General features: G+C 34.6%; 1 long non-coding RNA gene across 1 annotated transcript; it reads right to left on the bottom strand.

Moving 5' to 3' along the window:
• Positions 1-2,212: 2,212 nt before the first annotated feature.
• Positions 2,213-27,501, bottom strand: LOC116178743. The gene is made up of 3 exons (XR_004146894.1): positions 27,448-27,501; positions 2,608-2,777; positions 2,213-2,336 (listed from the first exon to the last, which is right to left on the bottom strand). It is a non-coding gene; the product is annotated as an uncharacterized LOC116178743 (long non-coding RNA).

Below are 27,501 nucleotides of genomic sequence, written 5' to 3'. Positions count from 1 at the left end.
AAAATGAATTGCTCCTCCCATTTTGCTAGCATAAAAGAATGTAGCAAGCTAAATGTGGACATGACCAAATTCCCACCAACCAATGGCTACAATCATGTGATCTAATTTCGATAAAACCAGAATACGAATTATTCTGACTAAACGAATTGTCCAGTTGTAATCATCCCTTATTTATATCATAGAAAATAACGAGGTTTTTAATTTCTGATGGACTACACCCCATATGTAGGTACTTCAGCTTAAAATCACCATCAATTGGAAAAGTGAGTGAGGGGTTGCAACACAAAATTATTTTCAAACTCTCGAAAGGATGCGTTTTCTATTTCTAAAGGGGAACAAATGATTGTAATCCCCCATCTACTTACAATACAACCTCCATTCATTGGCCAAGGTAAGAAAAGGTTGTAGCAGTCTGCTGTTAAAATTGTACAAAAATTTGTGATGGTTCGCAAAACAATTAGTAGTCACCCCACCCGACCCTACCCTCAAAATACAAATCCGATTCATTAGCCAAAGGAAAGAAAAGGTTGTGAGCTACCTGTAAAAAAAAAAAAGGTCACTGGGAGTGAAACAATCGTTAGTCACCCCAGCTACTTGCAATAACTAATTAACAATGAATAGCTCCTCACCATTTTGATAGATTTAGAGACTCAGCATAAAAGAATGTAGCAAGTAAAATCTGAACGAGACTGAAGTTTGAACAACTAATGATTGGGGGTTACAATCATGTGATCTAATTTCGATAAAACAATTCGTATTCTGGCTAAGGTCAGTTGTAATCATCCCTTATTTATATCTATCACAGAAAGTAAATTTGAAACAGTCAGAAACAAGTTTTTAATTTCTGATGGGCTACACACCCCATGTACTTAAGCTTAAAATCACCATCAATTGGGCTAGGGGTTGCAAAACCGCCCTTAAATCGCACAAAATTAATTTGAAAGTCTCGAAAGGATGTTTTCAATTTCTGAAGGAGAACAAATGATTTAAATCACCCCATGCATTGGCCAAGGGTAGAAAAGGTTGTATAGTAATCTACCTTTAAAATTGTAAAAAAAAATTTGTGACAGGGTGTGAAATAATTGACAGTCACCCTGTCTACTTACAATGCAAGCCTGATTCATTGGCAAAAGAAAAAGAAGGTTGTTAATCTTCCTTTAAAATTATACAAAATGATGGATCGCAAAACAGCCAAGTGTATGAGGGGTTACCCAATCGTGTAAATCACACAAAATGAATTTCAATTTCTGACAAAGTCCAAAGGATGGAGAATTACCACCTATCCATGTCAAGCAAATAGGGGGTTGCAACCCCCAGATTATAAAAAATTAATTATTAAATTCAAAGATTTATAGGGGTAAAGGGGTAGTTAACAGTTAAAACAGGTTATCGAAATTTGGGTGCGACTAGTGTAAAGTCGGGTATCTACTCAATGGCGAGCTGAACTGTGCCGGCAATGGTTACCGTAAAGCTGCATATAGGTACATTATCCGAACCGAACGTGTAAATGTAACAAAGTCGTGTTGTGACGGTACTCCAAGCACGTAGCGAACAGGTTCGCAACGTGCTCGCCCGCTCCACCAAAAGTCGGTTTTTGTGACGAACACAAAGGAATTCGCTCGCACAGTTGGGACGTGTTTTAGTCCTTCTCCATGTTCCTAGAGTGCCTGAATCGTTGGGAGCACAAAACGAATACGTTCTATCAAAAGTGAACGAGTCATGAACGAGCAGTAGGTACATTATACGTTTGGTTCGGATCATGTATACGCAGCTTAACATTTTTCAGTGTGGATGTGCACCCATTTTCTCATCGAGCATCACCTTAATCTGTGTTCGAAGTAAAAAACCGACGAGCATCGGCTCGCAGCAAGTGGATCAACGTATGCTCGGGAGCAGCGTCCACACTGACAAATTTTATTTTCAATAACAATTACTGTTACAGTTCGACTAGGCAATGAGTATCAACCTCGGCTTATCAAAACCTGTAAAACGACATCCTTTACCTAAATAAAAATCCTGCATCCCCTCTAGGTCTAAAAGAGAAAATGTTCCCGATTTCAAGATATACCTATAGGTAAGTAGGTACCTACCTACCTACCTAGGTACGTAAAGAATGTCCCAAGTCATGGCTTACTTTTATTTTCAAGTTTAACAAATTACCTAGGTACATTAAATAAGTACCTAGGTAGGTAGTTAATTTAGGTAGGTACTTACCCCTTTATAAGTAATGATCAATTGGCGCAAAAAGTTACTTAGATTTTCTGGCAAGGCTCCCATCAGGATTAACTTTGAGCATCAGGATTGTCTCGATGCGGCGCAGCTTCCAATTTAACAAGCTGGAATATATTATTATTAGAGATTAGAGGTGGCCATACAAACGTTTTCGTTAAACACAAGTAAAATTGGCACAAGAGAAAAGCTATACCTACTTATGAAATTTATCGAAAAATAGCCAACGCCCCGAAGTGACGCTATCAAAAATTAAAACAAACTGCTCCAACTAAATTACGTATTCACCCCTTTTTACATTAATATATGAATTAATTAAAATGTAGGTATGGTAAATAATGGCACGATGAGCATATAATAATTCAGTAATTAACTCACCCCAAACGTTAATTAAGCGGGTTGCATCAGGTAACGCACGAACGGCATCGAAATCGTCAAGATGGCGGGCGTTAAACGACAAATGTTCTAGAAGCTTCCATCCGCTCAGGATAACTTGGTACCTTTATTATAGGAGTCCGGATGCCGCTGATTTTCGAAATTAACGCAGGCTGTAAAATGATCACGATATTAGGTTTGCTATTAATTAATAAACCGTGTTCTTGCCGTTAATTCAAGCGTAAATGAAGAAAAATGGGAGAACGCGTTGAGCTACACTACCGGCTACCCACAATCCCTCTTGCTAAAAGGCTAAAACTAAGCGTCTGATATGCGCAATAGACCGCTTTTGGTCGAAAATGGCCACCCTTGAAATCACCTCAAATTAAAAAATTTATAATTTGAACAATTAACCCTGTTTTACGTTAAGACAAATACGATTAGGATGCATGGTAACAAAATTTACCAAAGGATTTCAATGATAAAATAATGTAGGTACTCACCCCACGGACGCACATGATTAAATTAATCGCAAAATTTACCAAAAATTCGTTAATGTATAGGTACACCGTTTATTAAAATCTCGTATCGTGATTGCATCGAAATTTAATCACTAAAGAAATTATTTATACCGCTGCACTAAAGCAGTTATTGCTGCAGCGGTTTGAGAACTTGTAACTTGTAAGCTCGAGTGAAGTTGAAAAGCTCTTATCTAGTCGTCTGACCTCGATTCGGACCGCCGCGATTGGTTCATTTTGAATTTGTCTACTACGCTACTATCCGTCCCAATACATTCGATTCGTATTTTTCCTGGAATTGCGTCTGCTTTGGATTTTTATTATACCTTCACGCCGGTGATAATTTCGATCAATTAACAATAATTACAAAAAAGCGACGTGGATAGGGGTGTACGCTCGTGATTACATCTAATTTGCGAGAAGTTTCGTGCGCAGAGTTTAACGGTTGTCCTTGAAAAATGTGGAGGTCAAAGACAAAATTTTACGCATCCTCGGCCCAACAACTTACAAGTTTGTGTTCTTGATTAGCCAATTTTTACCTATACAATTAGTCTGGTCTGGAGTCATAATTTAATGTCCCCAGAATACGTATGACCTAAGTATAAGTTTTACCAACTGGTTGAATGATTTCCATTCAAATAATGGCATTAGATATACAGTGTGGTAAGTAAACGGCGGGACATAGGGAAATAACATGGGAAAATGCATTTTCGGCAATTCCTGTTCTCCATTTCATCCTACAGGAAAAATGAAAACATGATCGGATAGGTAATTAGGTAAAATAGGTATCCATCGGATGACATTATAAAAACATGCAACTGTGAGGTCTCATGCAAGCCTAAAAATTAAATTAAAAATCCTAAAAATTGGTAAAAACTGGTTGGCCATGGAGACCTACGACAACAAATCGTTCTTTTGACTATCATCTCACTTCAACCACGAGAGGGTGAAATAATTACATTACAAAAGATTGACCGGTCATTAACTTAACTGAAAATAAATCACGGAACTTCGCCGTGTATTAGGTAGGTATCTCCAGATATAAATCGATTTTACAATGAAGACCTTTTCTTCTGTAGTGTAATTATTATTCATGTTGGCGTGTTTATTAGAGATGACAGTTAAATAAAAGAATGAGGTGACAAATGCGGTAGGTAAATCATGGCCAACCAATTTTTTACTATACCTTTTTGGATTTATTTATTTAACTTTTATACTTACTTTTAAAAAAGGACTTGGGCTTTTTTGGTGACATCTAATACCGATTTTAATTATCTATCCCAGGGTGTTTTTATGTTTTCTTTAGGTTAAAATGGGGAGCAGGAATTGCCGAAAATGTATTTTCCCATGTTATTTCCATTAGTCCCGCTGGTCAACTTGCCACGCTGTATAGTTATACCTACTTATAGGTATAGGTACCTACAGATTCATCCCAATTAATTATACGTATCTACCTACAAAATCTTATTTTGTTTATCGACCTGTTTGTCACCGTAACGAACGTTTGTTTGATTAAAATGTCTAGGTATAAGTGGCGTTGCGCTTTCGATTGGTGCCTAATCTTTTTGTATAGGTAGGTACCTATATGCGATCAAAAACCATCAGTTGCTGTCGAGTTACCTACCATTGGAATTTTTGTTTACCTACATGCGAAATCGTAGGTACCTATATACTTATTGAACTTCCAAAGGCGACTCGACCGCCACTCATTTTTGATCGCGCCTTATATAGGTAGGTATAAGCAGCAATTTTTATATGATTATGCTAGCAATCAAAATGAGACTGGAACAAAAAAAACTACCTACTGCAACCCAAGTTTTTATTGCACTTTCACTTTCAAAAAATAAAAAATGCACTTTTGCGCTATTAATGCGTCTGTCTGTCCGTCTGAGTAACAAAAGGCTCCAGAACTACACCACTTACAGACTTGGAATTGGTGTCATACGATCAGAAATTAAAAATTATTTCATGTTTGTATTCTCGTTAAGCCATGAAATGTCCACAAGGACTATTAAAACCGAAAAAACAAATTTGAAAGATGCATACCTATACTTAGGTATACTCTTCGCCTCTTGCGCACAAGCGGCTGAACGAATTTTTTCCAATCTAGTACATCAGGCTAAAAAATAAAAAATTCGTTAAGCCCCTTATGAGCAAGAGGCGAAGAGTATACCTAAGTATAGGTATGCATCTTTCAAATTTGTTTTTTCGGTTTTAATAGTCCTTGTGGACATTTCATGGCTTAACGAGAATGCAAACATGAAATAATTTTTAATTTCTGAACGTATGACACCAATAGGTACCAAGTCTGTAAGTGGAGTACCTACTTCTGGAGCCTTTGTGACTCAGACAGACATCAAGAGCGCAAAAATGCGGAAAGTGTTATATAGGTAGGTATTTGTTTTTTTTAAATATCTTTTCAAACAAAGTCAGAAAAAAATAAAATCGAATAGGTAAAGTTAATTTTGGTTTCGAATATTTTCTTAAAATTTCAAAATAAGTAGGTAGATCCTTATAAAACATTCTAACGTTTCTGAACTCCTTGGAAGTTGAAGTCTAGAAAGGTCTCTAAAAACCTACCAACAATCTGAAACTCCTAAGGTCTTAAAGTAGGTAACCTCACCTCCTATATAAGTAGGTACTTTTATATCAGGGTGATTCAAAATTACACAGGTATACATATCTTAAAAACCGCAGCGGAAAATCTGATAGAACTTACCCCTTTTGGAGGTCTGGAACGGTTTTAGGGCGATTTTAGAGTTTTTATTTACTTTTGGATTGCGTTTCTTTGGGACTATAAAATTAGGGGGGCTTATAGGATCCTTTGCATACTTTAGACTTCAGAACTGGATAGCTTAAAAGCTATTTTCATATACCGGGTGATTAAAAATTGAGTGCAAAGATTTTAAGGGTGTTTTTACCAGCCAAAAATAAGAATTTGTTTTCATATAATCGCGTAATCCTAACTTGCTTCAATTTCTAGATACAGGGTGTACAAGTTTTTTTAAAAAATCGGTTTTTATTTATTTTATTCCCACCAAAGGAAGACCCTGATGACGACAAATAGTCTACCAAAAACCGATTTTTTTAACAAACTTATCCTGTAACTGGAAAAACGAAACAGTTAGGAGGTACGATTACTTACCTATATGAAAAAAAAATTCTTATTTTTGGCTGGTAAAACACACTTAAAATCTTTGCACTCAATTTTTAATCACCCTGATGTATATGAAAATAGCATTTAAGCTATCCAGTTCTGAAGTCTAAAGTATGCAAAGGATCCTATAAGCCCCCCTAATTTTATAGTCCCAAAGAAACGCAATCCAAAAGTAAATAAAAACTCTAAAATCGCCCTAAAACCGTTCCAGACCTCCGGTTTTTAAGATATGTACCTACCTAGGTAGGTAGGTATACCAACCATACAAGATTTTGGAGCTTGTATAAAGTCTCCTAAAGACAACCTCTATACAAAGCATAAAAGCACAATAACTAAAACATGTTTTTACTTCACCCACCAATTTCTCCAATTGTTTCTACATAGATATGTCACTTTTATACTATTCTTGTTAAAAACATGCCTATCAGAAATTCCTATACAATTTGTTGCCTTCAAGTCTAACAAAGCTAATTTTTGCTTATTTGAAGTCATTTTTGCCACTCCGCCCAAGCTCTGGCATAAACAACTTCCAAATTAGATACTTATAAGTAAACGAACAAGAAAAGCGCAACCAATCGTTAACGGGATATTCTCCCAGCGCCACACGTTATCTGATTTGTCCCGTTTTAATGACCACCACGCCCACAGAGCAGAACAAAATGGAGACTTGTTTAATCGCCTAACCATTGAATAATAAATCTGAATAGAAAGACAACGCAATGCTTTTTGAAGGGTCCACTTTAACGGAGTTTCTCCGTAGGTTGCCCTCTGGGACAAACTCCGCTTATTAAAAGTAACTAAATTTTAATCGAGGTTTTATACCACCTACTCAACTGAATCAAAGTGATTAGATTTCTTTAGATGACGCTACTTTCGCGTACTTATCTCGTAGACTGCGTGGGAGTTATAACAGCAGGTGAAGATCGTATTGCAATAATATTATCTCTGTATTTACAAACTTATGCTTACGTAATACATGTTATTATTTGCACACCTCTTAGGAAATGACGTCAAAGTTATCAACTTACAAGTAAATCTTGATTCCAACGATCTTACCTTATGTAGACTTTAAGATCGAAATTAAACTTTACTATTATTGTACCTATAGACAATGTTTTGGGATATTTCAGAATATGCAATATACTGTCAGTCTCAGTTGTGCGAGCATTTACAGATATTGTTTAATTGCTGTTTCCGTATATAAATGCACAAATAACATGTTTTTGAGACAAAATTTGGAATTAAGTACTACTTTAAACAACAACTTTAAAATTCAAATGAGAGAAGGGCAATATAATCTATTATGATGTGAAATGAAAGGTTTTTTAAATCGGCTTCATGAAAGAAATTGTAATGCACTTTTACGAAACGAAGACTCGAAAACGCCATGCCGGCACGTTTGCTTCTAAACCTTTTTCTACGTCTCTCTTGTAACATATTTTTGATATTTTTTAAATATTAATAATTACGGCACCTGAAAATACCATAAATATCAAGTACTTCTACAATTATTTATGCAAAATTCGAGTATTAAATCAAAAATCTGTTACAATAGAGGCATAGATGTGTCCTTTATCTTTACATCGGCACCTAACAACACGGTATAGAATCCAATTTACTCAAAATGTTATACTAAGTCCCACACCTAGACACGCTATTCGACCCATATAATTTCTATTGAAGCGCTTTCCTAGTCGTACGCAGAGAACGGCCTCTTAAGTTCTCGAGTTTACGGATCGAATAAGAAATTTCAAAGCTATTATGAATTTCCATAGCAAGAGACGCAGTCGTCTATCGCATTCAATGGAATGTTTTTTACCGTCAAAAAATAAATCAAGAGAACATACATTTATCATAGGGTCCGTTCACTTAGCCCCCCATTAGCCCAAAAATGAACCAATTTTTTTTATGTATTGTGCCTCAATTGTGCATTTATGCGCACCGTTTGTGCTTTTTTGGTTTTGGAGATAATCGAAAAAATCAAATGGGGGCTAAGTGAACGCTTAGCCCTCCCAAAAATTAAACTTTTTGATAGTTCATCGACGGTATTGCGTAGTACTTCGATTGTGTTTAATCGTGCTTTCATACTCATCGTTTGTGCCTTTTTGGTTTCGGAGATAATAGGAAAAATCAAATGGGGGCTAAGCCTGGGGCTAAGTGAACGCTTAGGTCTCATCAAAAGAAACTGATTTGTACAAACTATAGCTTTTCCGGGCGACTCATTTTCGAGATCAGAGGGGGAGGGGGGTGGAACTGGTTTTGTAGGTGTCATTTGTCAATTCAGCATTAACAGTCCATCTTAATTTATAAGTTCGTGGTACTCACAAAGGGCGATTGAGACGTCTGCAAGAAATATATCAATTAGTGATGTCAAAACAAAAGCTGTTTCGGTTTAAAAAATGCGCTTTATCTGTACAAGAGTTGTGCACAATTTATATTGTTTATACTTTTCCAGATTATGTCTTTCATACTGCAGCTTATGACCATACCTTGTGTTGTATTGATGATTAACGTTCAGACGATTGAAAATATCTGAATTCATCTTAACAAAAACTAAAACTTCTAATATATACAGACATGGAAAGGTAAGGATGTCATTTAAAGTTGGTTATACAGGGTGAAAATTGGGTGGTAGAGGGCCGAGGGGTTCAAGATAAGCACTTTTTTTCAAATAAACCGAGGGTCAAACGTGTTTCGTTTGGGAGCCACTCCCAAAGAAGTGGTGAAATTTGGAGTTCTTTAATTTTTTTCTCAGCAATCACCAGTTACTTTTGTGTTGTCTTACTGGAAGAAAGGGCAGCAACAATCTGCTCAACGCAAACTATATTAACATATAATTATTAATATTATAGAAAACATGTAAGTAAACAAGCGACAGCACTATTGCTGTACCGCGCGGTCGCTGCCGTTCTCCGTGACGTGTCCTTTCATTCTTCAATCGCTTCCCTAATAGTCTGGATGCCAAACTGGGATTTTTGGCTTAACCTGGAAGTGAGGTACGGTGAAGGTTTTTTGACGGTTTTTTGTTCGTAAGGATGTCTACTTTGAGAATGCCACCTTGACATCCTTGAGCATTTTGAGAAATTCAAGATGGCGGCCAAAAAAATACAAAAATTAAAGTTTTAAAAAATATGGGCATATAACACATCGATTTTAGGGTTTTTAAGCCTTCTGAATTTAAATTTTTAGTTAAAAATATTTTTGGGGGCGTTTTGGCGGATTGGGGTGGTGTTTTTAAGGGGTTGGTTTTTATATTTTTTCAATATTAACTTGTCGTACATCGATTTATATGTTTTTATGGATAAGGATCCCGAATTCCATATCAAAATGGAGGTACAGCAAGTTATTCAATGTTAAAAAAGTAGAACGACGCCGACAGACGGCCCGAAAATAACATAAAACGCACGGTACGCCTCGCCCGCGCTGCACGACATCATTTTAATAAAAAGATAATAATTATAACAAGTGCAATACGTCTTTTTATAGGTTTCTTGGGGTGGAGATTACAATTTTGATGTCAAAGTATGATTTTTGAATAAATCCTAGAAAGATATACAAGATAGCGTCAAAATTATTATCTTTTTATTAAAATGATGTCGTGCAGCGCGGGCGAGGCGTACCGCGCGTTTTATGTTATTTTCGGGCCGTCTGTCGGCGTCGTTCTACTTTTTTAACATTGAATAACTTGCTGTACCTCCATTTTGATATGGAATTCGAGATCCTTATCCAAAAAACATATAAATCGATGTATGACAGCGACACGTTAATATTGAAAAAATATAAAAACCCACCCCTTAAAAACACCCCCACTCCTCCAAAATGCCCCCAAAACATTTTTAACTAAAAATTTAAATTCAGAAAACTTCAAAACCCTAAAATCGATGTGCTACATGCCCATATTTTTAAAAAATTTAATTTTTGTATTTTTTGCAGACATTTTTGGGCGGATTCTTAAAATAGACCTACTTAGTGACCTAAAACTGCAAAAAAATTTTCACCGTACCTGAAACAATCACTACACAACAGTTACAAAGATGAGTGACACGTTTTTAATTAGGTTTTCGGGTATGCCCTTTCCGATTTTGAAAAAAATTTTCAAAATTCCTATCACGGAAGGGCGCACCCCTGCTTCGACGAAATTTGGTGCCTGGCGGTTTTTGAACATAAAAATCACGAATCTGGAATTAGTTTTTGAAAATTCGAAAAAAAAGTTCCACTGCAATTCTTGGCCGGACAACGAAAATGGAGAGAATTCCACGAAATTGGTTGTGTACATACTGGATGAGTTAAGGAACAAAATTTTAAAATAACTTTTCAAACAAAAGTTATAGGTACTCGTTTGGAGAATGGGCCTTGGGGTTACAAAGTGTCTCTCGCCTACTACTATAGTGAATGATCTAATTTCGTATGTAGTTAGTTGAAAATGTCACAAATAACAAAAAAATAACGATTTAAGTTGCCCCCATTTGATTTGTCCTATTATCTCCAAAACCAAAAAGGCACAAACGGTGCGAATAAATGCACTATTGAGCACAAATGATTATTGAGGCACAATACGTAAAAAAAATTAGTTCATTTTTGGCTAAGTGAACGGACCCTTTATCATATTATCATAGCATATTGTTGTCTAGTTATCTTGTATCCAATAATTGACTTTTTACGTTCTGCAACAACGCTGTTATTATTATTGAATTAAGAACTTATAACTTGTTAAAAAATTAAGTCGGATATTCATCTGAAAACTATATTTAGACGATCGTTGTATCAAAGGTATCCAGTTACCGACGTGCGTAAGTTTATCAATGGCATGATGTCACCGTAGTCAAAACATTCTCTCTCACCTCTCTACTCATTTTGAAGTGAGTATCTCGGCTATATTGTATGAATTAAAAAATGTTGAAGAGTTTCCTTTAATCACGTTTTGTTACTTGCCGTACGATACCAGCACATTCTAGATAAAGAATACTGGCCACCTTTTCTCCTATCTCACTGACCTTCTATTCAGATTTATTATTCAATGGCCTAACGTAAACAGAAAACCTGTTATAGTAAAGGTGTAGCTACAGTATTTACATGAGAGAAAGTAAGAGGTGTCATTAGCATAATAACGCTTGACCTCTGATGACCTTAAAATAATGACACGCACTGGGAGAGGTTTAGCTTTAAATGAAAAATAGAGGTAAGTATACTTAGGTATATTTACTATTTTGGGATGGAAAAATAAATTAGGTAATGTTGACTTATAAACCTCTCGCCAGGAAAGATTGCCGGTCATAGAACACTTGATCCCCCGGTCTACAATCTGTTTTTCTAAAGATGTGAGCGACTTCCGGGATAGTATCGTGTCAATGTTGAACAAAAAGACTTTTCGATCAACATTGGCACGATCCTATTCCGGAAGTCGATCGCATCCTAAGAAAAACATAGATTGTAGATCGACACAAGGTGTGCTGTGACCGGCAATCTTTCCTGTGGCGAGAGTTATAGCTAATCTTTCAAATTATACATACCAGGGTGTCAATTTTAAAACTTGCAGTCGGCCATATTTTCCAAGCTAAAGAAGATATTGAAAATCGCACAAAACCGTTTCGGGGGTATCGAGGGGGAACCAGAATGACGTTATGAGTGACATCCTCCCTTATCAAAAATCCTAAATGGCAACCCCATACTTGTTACACATCGTTGGAAAGCTACTGAAAAATGCTTTCCAGTGGCACCAATAAAGTCAATACCATTCATTAAGACAATTTAACAAAAATTAAATAATTAACAAAAAAAACTAATTTTTGACATTGAGGGATTTATGGCAAATTGGCCAAGAACTTCAACATGAGCTGCTTCATTAAGCAATCTTTGTTGCCTTCTTTTTTTATTGATAACAGATCCTGCGATTTAGCGACCAAATCTTGAACATAGGCATGGCGTAATTTTTATTTTTTTTGTTAATTATTAAATTTTTGTTAGATTATTGTTAGTTTTCAGAAAATTTTAAAATTAACGCCGACAAATTGAAGGTTATAAAAATTAAAGTAGGTATTACCTGCGTATTTTTATAATTTATAAGACAAATTTAAAAAAAAATTTGGAATTGAAAGCACGTAAAACTTCAAAATATAATTCAGGAAATTTTCCGAAAAATTCAGAAAATTAGGACAATTTAAAGAATATAATCTGGGAGGCTATAGGTGCACATTTCAATTGTTGAAAATTGAAGAAAAAAAGGATATCTTAAAACCATAAACTTTAACCTCCTACACTAAAAACATATTGTGGCTGATGCGCCTACAATTTGTTTGTACTTAAGTGGTAGTGGTAGGTATCTATACCAATTTTAAAAAAGGAGAAAGACAAACTGAATAGGTTCAAACAATTAAAAACATAGGAAAGGTTCAAAAGATTAACGCAAAGAAAACTAGAAGTTACAAAATTGATCATTTTAAAAATTCAAAAAATTAAAAATTCGAAAATTATGAAAATTAGCGCAGATATTTAAAAATTCAAACAAAATTTTTCCTACTTCCAACGGAATGAGAAAACATTAAGAAAATTAAAAAGTTTCAAAAATCAAAAAAACAACCCAACATATTAAGAGGGTTTATAAAACTAGAAATTAAAAACCCTAACAAACCATACAAATTAGGGCAGACACATACGTTAAAGAAATATTTATGAAATTATAGAACGCAAATTGACAAAATTCTGAAAATTTCAATAATTTGAATAAAAGAATTGAAATCATATAAAAATTCAAAATATAATTCAGGAAATTTCACGAAAAATTTAGAAAATTAACAAATTCGAAAATTTTTAAATTTCTGACAATGTTCATTAAAATTCCCAGTCTATAAAAATGTTTTCCTTACACAGGAATCCATACACAAAATTTATGTAGGTACATTAAAAAAATTAATGAAAAAAATTTCATCATATTGTCTCTGCGATTTCTTTTTACAGCTAACTGACGGGGAATCTTACACAAGGCAAATTTATTCATACAATTAGAATTTAACTTGACGGTGTACACAAATTCAAAATTCAAAAAGAAAAACTTTAAAAAATGATAAAAAACAAAAACTAAATACCTACATTAATTTTTAAAAAACAAAAAATTCAAATATTAACGCAAAGAAAATTAGAGAGGTATTAAAGAAAAAATAAAATTTTTAAAACACAAAAAAATTGGAGATTTATAAAACTGAACATTTTAAAAATTAAAAATTTCAAAAAAAAATGATAAAATTTGCGCAGATAGAAAACCGAAAATTTTTTTAAATGTATACAGCAAATTGCAAAAAAAATGAATAAACGAATTGACGGCACATAAAAATTCAAAGTGTCAAGAAATATTCAAAAAAATGTACATGGAAGATAAGTGATATCTACACAAATATGTTTAATAAGTTGAGAAATTGAAAGTGTTTTCATGAAAACTCTGTCTACAAAAATTTGGGTGCTCATAACGCCCTTATATCAGGTTCAATCGCTATGTGATACAGGCACTTGATTCAAAATATTTTAGTCAAAAGAGGGTCTTTGAGTACCTAAGCAATCAAGAAATCTATAATTGAACATTTCATTGCGCACCCTGTTGATACATGACTACCATTCCCAATTAATGATAAAAAAGATATCATTTTGGGATAGTTGCCCCCGTAGACAAGTGACGCGCCAGATACCAATTTTGGAAGACGTTGGAACACACCACAAACTACAAAATTATGATACATGGCACTTACCTTTGCTGCGTGATGATGGAACGACACGACCGTAATGGCTGGCACACGTAGGACGGCATAAAAGAGCAATGATGCTTGGACTGCCTTTTGTTGAATTTTCTTGCAATTGTTCTCGATGAAAGATTACCCTTTTGCTGCACTGCAAAATGATCACAATAATTGTATGGGTTATACAAGATGTTCTTGAATGATGTGGCAACTAAGCACCGCTACCACTTAGAAGTTCCGTGTACAGCAAATTTCTACTAAATAAGAATGTTAAAGATGGGCAAAGTTCCTCAATACTTCATCAACTAATACAATAAAAACAACTAAAATCCTAGTTTTAATTTAAAAGAACAGACATGGCGTGACTTCCGTAACACATCAGCCATCTGTCACAATAGTTTCAAACTTTAAAACCAAATTTTAAACCTGATGTTAGTATTGCTTTTATTTAAAGTGTATATGTATGAAATTTCCGAGGAAATTTCATTTAATTGCTTCCATAAATAAGAAAGTTGGCACTGCACAACCTACACAAAACCAAATATGGAAAAGGGCGCTACATTTGCTTTTATTCCAAGTGGCTATGTATCAAATTTCATTTAAATACCTTCATAAATAGGAAAGTTTGCAATTCGGTTTATAAATGGTAGAGATGCGAAAAGGGCACTGTGAATGTTGATCGATTAGGCTCCATTTTTGGAATTGCGTTTCATATGGCTAAAGCTATACGCATATTGAATTTACTGCAATTCGGTTCATAACTCACGAAGATGTCAAAGGGGCCTTCCTTATTTTTTGGGCTACATTGCCAATTCACGAATTCCGGATCTACAAATTTGATAAAGAATCCATCTACTAAATTTTATCGTAATTGGTCCATTCATTATCGAGATATCGTGCGGAGGGGCAGACATCGCAAAATTATAAACTCGCTAGGAGCTCGTTAATAAAAAGGTTTATATATTTTTCATATGTAATTAAAAATGCAAATAGGTACCTACAGTTTTAGTGATCAATTTTTTGGCCCTAATTTTCTGCCAGTTGTGTCATTTTTGTATAGCAAACAGAAGAAAAAGATGTGATTGATGCGATTTGCGCAGTATAATAATAAGTCACATGCGATGATGGTATAAGCAAAACTAGCTATATGTATAGTAAATCGTACAGTCACCTGCAAATAATCGCACCTGAGCCTAGTGCGTTACTGACCTAACTTGATTATTTAATGTCAAATTAGGGTTACCTATTAGTCTTGATTATAGAAATCAAGACTAATAGGTAACCCTATTAGTATCAAATTGTGATTTTTTGACACAAATATGTATAGCAAAGACAATGTTAAAATATTAACATGACATCAGGAGGGTAACAGTTTAAGAACTGTAAAAACAGCTCGTTTGTCACATGTAATGTTGGTTGCCTATAACCCTCTATTCCATGCCGTGATACTGTATCACGATTTGATTTGTTTTTTTCAAAAGTAAAGTATACATAGCCCATACGTTTTCTCTGTATAAATGAAAATTTGTCCTATACATTTGACTCTCAGAATTGATGAAAAAAATATCGGCACACTTCCTGCGAGATCAGATTTTGTGGAGCCTTCAGAGTTGTTTTTATAAATGTGGAATGACAAAAAAAATGGATTAATTAAGAATTTGGAGCTTTTACAGTAAAAAAAAGTTATTGAACATATGAGTTTGAATAAAGCAGCAAATTGCCCACTTAAAACACTAAACCTTGGTCTATAAAATTCGGCCAATCACTTCGCTTTAGAGTAGACAATAAAACATAAATATCGAAGCATTCACATTAGGGTGGTTTACCAGCAACTTGTATCACACCTTTCATAAGACTGATAGGATGAACTGAAGTCCACATCATCAATATTGGAAAACAAGCTTTTGAACGGGTTCAGTGATTCGGCACAACTTCCAAATTTTTCTAATCTTTATTTGCAGTAGAAAATGAACTCTAATGGCAATGTAGACACACACACAAATTAGTGAGATATGGACTGTGCGCTAGTTCAGCTTGACAAAGTTAATTTTAAAGTTTCTGTAGTACAACGATTTCATGGGATGTTCTAGAAAAAAACTTTAGGAAAAAAAAGTCAGTGCTCTACCAACAAATCAGCTTATTCTAATTTTATTTTCTCACTGTGCATGTCACAAAGTCTTAGAATCCGTTCACGTATTACCCAAGGTTGAATGCCCAGAACATGAAAATTATAATAAATTAAATATAAAAAACATCCCTGGAGTGCTCGAGCCGAAAACCGGGGTATTATTTTTAATTAAAAGTAAATAATAATCGCACGAATTCGATCAGCATGGTGTTCGAAAATGCAAGGACTTTCCCCGCAAAATGTTTGCAATTCAATGCTCAATTTTAAAATATTTCGAGAAATGAAAACCTTTTTGTGTTCATAAATAATACATTAATTAACAGAATTTTGTTAAACTTAACACAAATTCACACATTAACTCCAAAGGAAACTGTACTGTAGGTTAGTACATCGCATTACAATCACTGTCCACAATTTACAAATTTTCAGAAATATTAAGACTGAAAAGAAAAGTAAAAACAATTCGAAAATGTGGTTCCAGATTTTGTTAATGAATCAGAATAAAAGTGGTAAGCGCTCTATCACCACCGCATTACAGACAGGTCAGTAATGAAATTAGAACTATGAATTGGCCTGTTGTGAAAACTGTAAAATGCTTGTGGATCCCTTGCGAACACCTAAAAATAATAAGCCACAGAATACTTCTAATTTAGCGTACAAGTAAGTCTTTGCATGTTAAATCATTTCATCGCTGCGCTTTACTCAGCTCTGCTAGAATAATATATTTGCATTAGGGTAGGTATTGTAATGTATCCAAAAACAGTAAATTATTAACAATAGGTATGGTTGGTTGCCTAACCTCCAGATTTTCCAGCGCACAATGGTGGGACGAAGTGACGTATTGTCACCACTACCTACCAATATTAAATCAGCTTTTCCAGATTTTAATTTTCCTTGGAACAAGTTTGTTATTTTGGAGGCAAAGTGCAAAGACTAAAGTTGTAAATTAGATGGTGCAGTTTTTCATAAACTGAAACATGAACTGCTGCAAAAGTTGTCCCAAGGTTTCACATTTAAAATCAGTAGGGAAAACGAACTAGTTTTCATTTTTGTAATTAAAAATTTAAATATTATTGCCATGACGAATTTTTCGATTCTCATGAATAGAACAAGATTTAGGCAGTACAACATCACTGGCAGGCGAATGTGAAACTACTAATGGCTTATATACATAAATCCCATGCAATTGGTACTTTCATCTACGAATAATGAACATTGCACATTACCTACTACACAATTTAAAGACAAATTATTTTTTAAACAGCTTAAATTTTTAAGAATTGAATACATACAACTACATTTACGAGATGTATTACACTATTTAAACCACATTTCGTAAGAAGAGAATCTTACGTCGATAGATGTGGTAGAACAGATTGTAGTTTTCACTACATATCTGAACTTCGCACTTTTGGTATAACGTTATAATTATTATTATTATCATTAATTACTGTAAAGAACTTGCAGTAAGGATTGCCATTTTGGAAATTATTTCCCTTTGCATAGAATTTATTGTAAACATTTGATTGCTAACCAGATTTTGGAAAAAATGTGGCTAAGTGATATGGTTTCTATCCCATTCTAGCATGAGGCTAAGAACAATCTAATCTAATCTATTTCTGTTATGAATTGAGAGTTCTAATTTTAGAAAACAAAATTTTGTGCCAAACCACTTAATCGTATAGGAGGGCTACATTTTTTTTGTGGTCCTTGCCTAGAACGTAACAAATTTTATCAACAATTATTAATATATTAGTTGCAGGCCTTTATCCAAAAAGCTTTGGGCTTTTCAACGACAAGCTACTTTTAATCACAATCACTCGCATTTGTAAAATTTAATAAAACGGATTCGTGCTAGGGTAAGCGAGTACTTTGTATTAGTGGTGCTAACCACATAATTTCGCTTTAAGGTATCATAACATGAAAAACATAAATAGCAGAGCAATCACAGTAAAGCAAAATTAACTCTGTATCGATATACATGATTGGAACGCCTTTACAACACACCTTTTGGGCACTGACTGATGGAACTTGGTGATGTAGATATCCACACTGCCAATATTGCAATAGGTAGCTTTTCCTCAGCTTTGATTTCCCTTGGATCAAGTATTTATTTTGGCACAGCATCCACCTAAAAAATATGCCGCATTCAAGTTTGCAATCACAAGAACAATACTTAATGTAACTAATAGTACCTACTTGTCGCCCTTCTAAAGGTAAAGTATAGGCGTTGTCATTTTTAGAAAGGAGAGAACGGTTAAGAAATATTATAAACTCCGCCTCATGCTCCTGTCAAATTGTAAATAGGTACCTACCTATATTCAATCACGAAACATAACATGTTAGAAAAAAAGAAAGGTCACAAATCTCCGGTTGTGCATACACGAAGATACTTTTGATTTACTTTAAACGACCAATCTGGGCCCACAATAACTTTTCCAAAATACTTAGGTACTACTTGTATAGTAATAATCGCCTAATTAAGAATGTCCTTTTTATATTAGTTTTGAATCACAGTTAATAAAGGTTGATGATCATCAGTAATAACAGGCTATATTTCGTGCTTCTGATGCTTTGAAGATCAAAACATCAATTTTGTAATATATAAGGTAAAACAGGTTGTAGGTATGTTGCCATCAACGAGCAAATTTTCACAAATCTATTTGCATGAATTTTCCACTGTGCTCATCGTGAGATACCCTGCATTAATTGACATGGTCTACAATTAACCACAATGTAATACCCTAATTAAAAATGAATTGCTCCTCCCCATTTTGCTAGCATAAAACGATGTAGCAGGCAAAATCTGAATATGACCGAATTCCCGCCGACGCAAATCATGTGATCTAATTTCAATAAAACCAGAATACGAATTATTCTGGTTAAATGAATTGTCCAGTTGTATCATTTCTTATTTATATCATTGATAATAAGGAGGTTTTTAATTTCTGATGGACGACACCCCATGTAGGTAGTTAGGCTTAAAATCACCATCAATTGGGTAAGGGGTTGCAAAACCGCCCTTAAATCGCACAAAATTAATTTGAAAGTCTCGAAAGGATGTTTTCAATTTCTGAAGGAGAACAAATGATTTAAATCACCCCATGCATTGGCCAAGGGTAGAAAAGGTTGTATAGTAATCTACCTTTAAAATTGTAAAAAAAAATTTGTGACAGGGTGTGAAATAATTGACAGTCACCCTGTCTACTTACAATGCAAGCCTGATTCATTGGCAAAAGAAAAAGAAGGTTGTTAATCTTCCTTTAAAATTATACAAAATGATGGATCGCAAAACAGCCAAGTGTATGAGGGGTTACCCAATCGTGTAAATCACACAAAATTAATTTCAATTTCTGACGAAGTCCAAAGGATGGAAAATTACCACCTATCCATGTCAAGAAAATAGGGGGTTGAACCAACCCCCAGATTATAAAAAATTAATTATTAAATTCAAAGATTTATAGGAATAAAGGGGTAGTTACAGTTAAAACAAGTTATCGAAATTTGGGTGCGACTAGTGTAAAGTCGGGTATCTACTCCTTGAAGAGCCGAACTGTACCGGCAATGGTTACCGTAAAGCTGCATATACATTATCCGAACCGAACGTGTAAATGTAACAAAGTCGTGTTGTGACGGTACTCCGAGCACGTAGCGAGCAGGTTCGCAACGTCCTCGCCCGCTCGGTTTTTGTGACGAACACAAAGGAATTCGCTCGTACAGTTGGGACGTCTTTTAGTACTTCTCCGTGTTCGTAGAGTGCCTGAATCGGTGGGAGCACAAAACGAATACGCAATGACATGTTCGTGCTCGTTCTAGTCATAAACGAGCAGTACATTATACGTTCGGTTCGGGTCATGTATACGCAGCTTAACATTTTTCAGTGTGGATGTGCACCCGTTTTCTCATCGAGCATCACCTTAATCTGTGTTCGAAGTAAAAACCGAAGAGCATCGGCTCGCAGCGAGTGGATCTACGTATGTTCGGGAGCAGCGTCCACACTGACAAATTTTATTTTCAATGACAGTTACTGTTACAGTTCGGCTCGGCAATGAGTATCAACCTCGGCTTTAACAGAACCTGTAAAACGAAATCCTTTACCTAAGTAAAAATCCTGCATTCCCTCTACGTCTAAATGAGAAAATGTTGCACATTTCGTTAGATTCTAGATAGGTACCTACCTACCTAGGTACGTAAAGAATGTCCCAAGTCATGGCTCACTTTATTTTCAAGTTTAACAAATTACATTAAATAAATAGTTAATTTAGGTACTTACCCCTTTATAAGTAATGATCGATTGGCGCAAAAAGTTACTTAGATTTTCTGGCAAGGCTCCCAGGATTAATTTTGAGCATCAGGATTGTCTGGATGCGGCGCAGCCTCAAATTTCACAAGCTGGAATATATTATTGTTAGAGATTAGAGGTGGCCATACAAACGTTTTCGTTAAACACAAGTAAAACTGGCACAAGAGAAAAGCTAGGTAGGTAAGTATATGAATTTTATCGAAAAATAGCCAACGCCCCGAAGTGACGCTATCAAAAATTAAAACAAACTGCTCCAACTAAATTACGTACTTATTCACCCCTTTTTACATTAATATGAATTAATTAAAATATAGGTAGGTAATGGCATGATGAGCATATAATAATTCCGTAATTACTCACCCCAAACGTTAATTAAGCGGATTGCATCAGGGTAACGCTTGCGAACGGCATCGAAATCGTCAAGATGGCGGGTGTTATACGACAAATGTTCTAGAAGCTTCCATCCGCTCAGGATAAATTGGTACCTTTATTATAGGATTCCGGATGCCGCCGATTTTCGAAATTAACGCAGACTGTAAAATTATCACGATATTAGGATTGCTATTAATTAATAAACCGTGTTCTTGCCGTTAATTCAAGCGTAAATGAAGAAAAATGGGAGAACGCGTTGAGCTACACTACCGGCTACCCACAATCCCTCTTGCTAAAAGGCTAAAACTAAGCGTCTGATATGCGCAATAGACCGCTTTTGGTCGAAAATGGCCACCCTTGAAAGCACCTCAAATTAAAGAATGCAATTAATTTGAACAATTAACCCTGTTTTACGTTAAGACAAATATCTACGATTAGGATGCATGGTAACAAAATTTACCAAAGGATTTCAATGATAAAATAATGTAGGTACTCACCCCACGGACGCACATGATTAAATTAATCGCAAAATTTACCAAAAATTCGATGCTGTACCTATAGGTACACCGTTAATTAAAATCTCGTATCGTGATATTGCATCGAAATTTAATTACTAAAGAAATTATTTATACCGCTGCACTAAAGTAGTTATTGCTGCAACGGTTTGAGAACTTGTAACTTGTAAGCTCAAGTGAAGTTGAAAAGCTCTTATCTAGTCGTCTGACCTCGATTCGGAACGCCGCGATTGGTTCATTTTGAATTTGTCTACTACGCTACTATCCGTCCCAATACATTCGATTCGTATTTTTCCTGGAATTGCGTCTGCTTTGGATTTTTATTATACCTTCACGCCGGTGATAATTTCGATCAATTAGCAATAATTACAAAAAAGCGACGTGGAAAGGGGTGTACGCTCGTGATTACATCTAATTTGCGAGAAGTTTCGTGCGCAGAGTTTAACGGTTGTCCTTGAAAAATGTGGAGGTCAAAGACAAAATTTTACACATCCTCGGCCCAACAACAACTACAAGTTTGTGCTCTTGATGAGCTAATTTTTACAATTAGTCCGGAGGCATAATTTAATGTCCGCAGAATACGTATGACCTATAAGTTTTACCAACTGGTTGAATGATTTCCATTCAAATATGGCATTAGATATACAGTGTGGTAAGTAAACGGCGGGACATACTTAGGGAAATAACATGGGAAAATGCATTTTCCGCAATTCCTGCTCTCCATTTCATCCTACAGGAAAAATGAAAACATGATCGGATAGATAGGTAATTAGGTAAAATAGGTATCCATCGAATGACATATAAAAATATGCAACTGTGAGGTCTCATGCAAGCCTAAAAATTAAATTAAAAATCCTAAAAATTGGTAAAAACTGGTTGGCCATGGAGTGACGTGTCGTACTTGCTCCGTAGGTACCTACGACAACAAATCGTTCTTTTGACTATCATCTCCCTTCAACCACGAGAGTGTGAAATAATTACACTACAAAAGATTGACCGGTCATTAACTTAACTGAAAATAAATCACGAATCTTCGCCGTGTATTAGGTAGGTATCTCCAGAAATAGGTAAATCGATTTTACAATGAAGACCTTATCTTCTATATAGTGTAATTACCTATTATTCATGTTGGTGTGTTTATTAGAGATGACAGTTAAATAAAAGAATTAGGTGACAAATGCGGTAGGTAAATCATGGCCAACCAGTTTTTTACTATCTTTTTGGATTTATTTTTTTAACTTTTATACCTAGGTACTTTTAAAAAAGAACTTAGGCTTTTTTGGGGACATCTAATACCCATTTTAATTATCTATCCGAGTGAGTTTTCCCGCTGTCAACTTGCCACGCTGTATATACTTAGGTAGGTACCTACCTACCTACAGATTCATCCAAATTACCTAATTATACCTATCTACCTACAAAATCTTATTTTGTTTATCGATCTGTTTGTCACCGTAACGAACGTTTGTTTGATTAAAATGTCTAGGTATATACCTAGTGGCGCTTTCGATTGGTACCTAATCTTTTTGTAAGAATATACCTAGGTAGGTATAGGTTAGGTATGCGATCAAAAACCATCAGTTGCTGTCGAGTTACCTATACCATTGGAATTTTTGTTTACCTACATGGGAAATCGTACCTAGGTAGGTAATAGGTAAGTACTTATTGAACTTCCAAAGGCGACTCGACCGCCACTCATTTTTGATAGCGCCTTATACGCAGCAATTTTTATATGATTATGCTAGCAATCAAAATGAGACTGGAGCAAAAAAAAACTACCTACTGCAACCCAAGTTTTTAGTGCACTTTTTTCACTTTCCAAAAATAAAAAATGCACTTTTGCGCTATTAATGCATCTGTCTGTCCGTCTGAGTCACAAAAGGCTCAGGAACTACACCACTTACAGACTGGAATTGGTGTCATACGATCAGAAATTAAAAATTATTTCATGTTTGTAGATTCTCGTTAAGCCATGAAATGTCCACAAGGACTATTAAAACCGAAAAAACAAATTTGAAAGATGCATACCTCTACCTAGGTATCTATACTCTTCGCCTCTTGCTCACAAGCGGCTTAACGAATTTTTTCCAATCTAGTACCTACAGGCTAAAAAGTAAAAAATTCGTTAAGCCCCTTGTGAGCAAGAGGCGAAGAGTACACCTAAGTATAGGTATGCATCTTTCAAATTTGTTTTTTCGGTTTTAATACCTAGTCCTTGTGGACATTTCATATGGCTTAACGAGAATGCAAACATGAAATAATTTTTAATTTCTGATCGTATGACACCAATAGGTACCAAGTCTGTAGGTAAGTGGTGTAGTTCCGGAGCCTTTGTGACTCAGACAGACAGACAGACATCAAGAGCGCAAAAGTGCGTAAAGTGTTATAGGTAGGTATTTGTTTTTTTTTTATATCTTTTCAAACAAGGTCAGAAAAAAATAAACTCGAATAGGTACCTAAAGTTAATTTCGGTTTCGAATGTTTTCTTAAAATTTCAAAATAAGTAGGTTAGGTAGATCCTTAAAACATTCTAACATTTCTGAACTCCTTGGAAGTTGAAGTCTCGAAAGGTCTCTAAAAACCTACCAACAATCTGAAACTCGCAAGGTCTTAAAGTAGGAAACCTCCTATACCTAATACCTATAGGTACCAGGGTATGATTCAAAATTACACAGGTAAGTACATACCTAAAAACCGCAGCGGAAAATCTGATAGAACTTACCCCTTTTGCAGGTCTGGAACGGTTTTAGGGCGATTTTAGAGTTTTTATTTAGTTTTGGATTGCGTTTCTTTGGGACTATAAAATTAGGGGGGCTTATAAGATCCCTTGCATACTTTAGACTTCAGAACTGGATAGCTTAAAAGCTATTTTCATAGGTATATCGGGTGCTTAGATTGTAAGGGTGTTTTTACCAGCCAAAAATAAGAATTTTTTTCATAAATCGTAATCCCAACTTGCTTCGTTTTCTAGATACAGGGTGTACAAGACCCTTATGACGACAAATAAGTCTACCAAAAACCGATTTTTGAACAAACTTATATCCTGTAGGTAACTGGAAAAACGAAGCATCAGTTAGGATTAGGTATACTTATAGGTATGAAAAAAATTCGTATTTTTGGCTGGTAAAAACACCCTTCAAATCTTTGCACACGATTCTTAATCACCCTGTATATCAAAATAGGATTTAGGCTATATATCCAGTTCTGAAGTCTAAAAAGTATGCAAAGGATCCTATAAGCCCCCCTAATTTTATAGTCCCAAAGAAACGCAATCCAAAAGTAAATAAAAACTCTAAAATCGCCCTAAAAGATTCCAGACCTCCAAAAGGGGTAAGTTCTACCAGATTTTCCGCTGCGGTTTTTAAGATATGTACCTAGGTAGGTAGGTATACCAACCATACAAGATTTTGGAGCTTGTATAAAGTCTCCTAAAGACAACCTCTATACAAAGCATAAAAGCACAATAACTAAAACATGTTTTTTCTTCACCCACCAATTTCTCCAATTGTTTCTACATAGATATGTCACTTTTATACTATTCTTGTTAAAAACATGCCTATCAGAAATTCCTATACAATTTGTTGCCTTCAAGTCTAACAAAGCTAATTTTTGCTCATTTGAAGTCATTTTTGCCACTCCGCCCAAGCTCCCTGGTATAAACAACTTCGAAATCAGATACTAATTCCTCAGTAAACGAACAAGAAAAGCACAACCAATCGGTAACGGGATATTCTCCCAGCGCCACACGTTATCTGATTTGTCCCGTTTTAATGACCACCACGCCCACATAGCAGAACAAAATGGAGACTTGTTTTATCGCCTAACGTAAACAGAAAACCAGTTATAGTCAAGGTGTAGGTACCTACAGTATTTACATGAGAAAGTAAGAGGGGTCATTAGCATAATAACGCTTGACCTCTGATGACCTTAAAATAATGACGCACTGGGAGAAGTTTAGCTTTAAATGAAAAATAGAGGTAAGGTAAGTATAGGTACTTAGGTATATTTACCTACTATTTTGGGATGGAAAAATAAATTAGGTAATGTTGATTTATAGCTAATCTTTCAAATTATACATACAGGGTGTCAATTTTAAAACTTGCAGTCGGCCATATTTTCCACACTAAACCGTTTCGGGGGTATCGAGGGGGAACCAGAATGACGTTATGAGTGACATCCTCCCTTATCAAAAATCCTAAATGGCAACCCCATACTTGTTACACATCGTTGGAAAGTCAATACGATTCATTAAGACAATTTAACAAAAATTTAATAATTAACAAAAAAAAACTAAGTTTTACCTGGAGCTGCTTCATTAAGCAATCTTGGTTGCTTTCTTTTTTTATTGATAACAGATCCTGCGATTTAGCGACCAAATCTTGAACATAGGCATGGCTTAATTTTTATTTTTTTGTTTAATTATTAAATTTTTGTTAAATTGTTTCGTTTTCAGAAAATTTTAAAAATTAACGCCGACAAATTAAAGGATACAAAAATTAAAGTAGGTATTACCTATGCGTATTTTTATAATTTATAAGACAAATTTTTAAAAAAATTTGGAATTGAAAAGCACGTAAAACTTCAAAATATAATTCAGGAAATTTTCCGAAAAATCCAGAAAATTAGGACAATTTAAAGAATATAATCTTGGAGGCTATAGTTGCACATTTGGATTATTGAAAATTGAAGAAAAAAGGATATCTTAAAACCATAAACTTTAACCTCCTACACTAAAAACATATTGTGGCTGCGCCTACAATTTGTTTGTAGTTAGGTAAGTGGTAGGTATCTATACCAATTTTAAAAAAGGAGCAAGACGAACTGAATATAGGTTCAAACAATTAAAAACATAGGAAAGGTTCAAAAGATTAACGCAACGAAAACCAGAAGTTACAAAATTGATCATTTTAAAAATTCAAAAAATTAAAAATTCGAAAATTATGAAAATTTAGCGCAGATATTTAAAAATTCAAACAACATTTTTCCTACTTCCAACGGAATGAGAAAACATTAAGAAACTTAAAAAGTTTCAAAAATCAAAAAAACAACCCAACATATTAAGAGGGTTTATAAAACTAGAAATTAAAAACCCTAACAAACCATACAAATTAGGGCAGACACATACGTTAAAGAAATATTTATGAAATTATAGAACGCAAATTGACAAAATTCTGAAAATTTCAATAATTTGAATAAAAGAATTGAAAGCATATAAAAATGCATAATTTAATTCAGGAAATTTCACGAAAAATTTAGAAAATTAACAAATTCAAAAATTTTAAAATTTCTGAGAATGTTCATTAAAATTCCCAGTCTATAAAAATGTTTTCCTTACACAGGAACATCCATACACAAAATGTATGTAGGTACATAATTAATGAAAAAAATTTCATCTTATTGTCTCTGTGATTTCTTTTTACAGATAATCTCACACAAGGCAAATTTATTCATACAATTAGAATTTAACTTGACGCTGTACACAAAAAAGGGGTAATGACCTACAAAAAATTCAAAAGGAAAAACTTTAAAAAATGATAAAAAAACAAAAACTAAATACATTAATTTTTTAAAAACAAAAAAATTCAAAAATTAACGCAAAGAAAATTAGAGAATTATAAAAGAAAAAATGAAATTTTTTAAACACAAAAAGAATTGAGATTTATAAAACTGAAAATTTTTAAAATTAAAAATTAAAAAAAATTATAAAATTTGCGCAGATAGAAAACCGGAAAATTTTTTAAAACGTATACAGCACATTGCAAAAAAAATGAATAAACGAATACGCCACATAAAAATTCAGAACTTCAAGAAATATTTAAAAAAATACTGCAAAAATTTGGGTGCTCATAACGCCCTTATATCAGGTTTAATCGCTACGTGATACAGGTACTTGATTCAAAATATTTTAGTCAAAAGAGGGTCTTTGAATAAGGAATTAAGAAATCTATAATTCAACATTTCATTGCGCACCCTGTTGATACATGACTACCATTCCCAATTAATGATAAAACAGATACCTATCATTTTGGGGTAGATGCGCTCCGTAGACAAGTGACGCGCCAGATACCAATTTCGGAAGACATTGGAACACACCACAAACTACAAATTATGATACATGGTACTTACCTTTGATGTGTGATGATGGAACGACACGACCGTAATGGCTGGCACACGTAGGAC

Source organism: Photinus pyralis, unplaced genomic scaffold (assembly GCF_008802855.1).
Source record: "Photinus pyralis isolate 1611_PpyrPB1 unplaced genomic scaffold, Ppyr1.3 Ppyr1.4_LG8, whole genome shotgun sequence".
Classification (NCBI taxonomy): domain Eukaryota; kingdom Metazoa; phylum Arthropoda; class Insecta; order Coleoptera; family Lampyridae; genus Photinus; species Photinus pyralis.
Note: the sequence above shows the minus strand (reverse complement) of the source record. Positions and strands in the feature narration are given on the sequence as shown.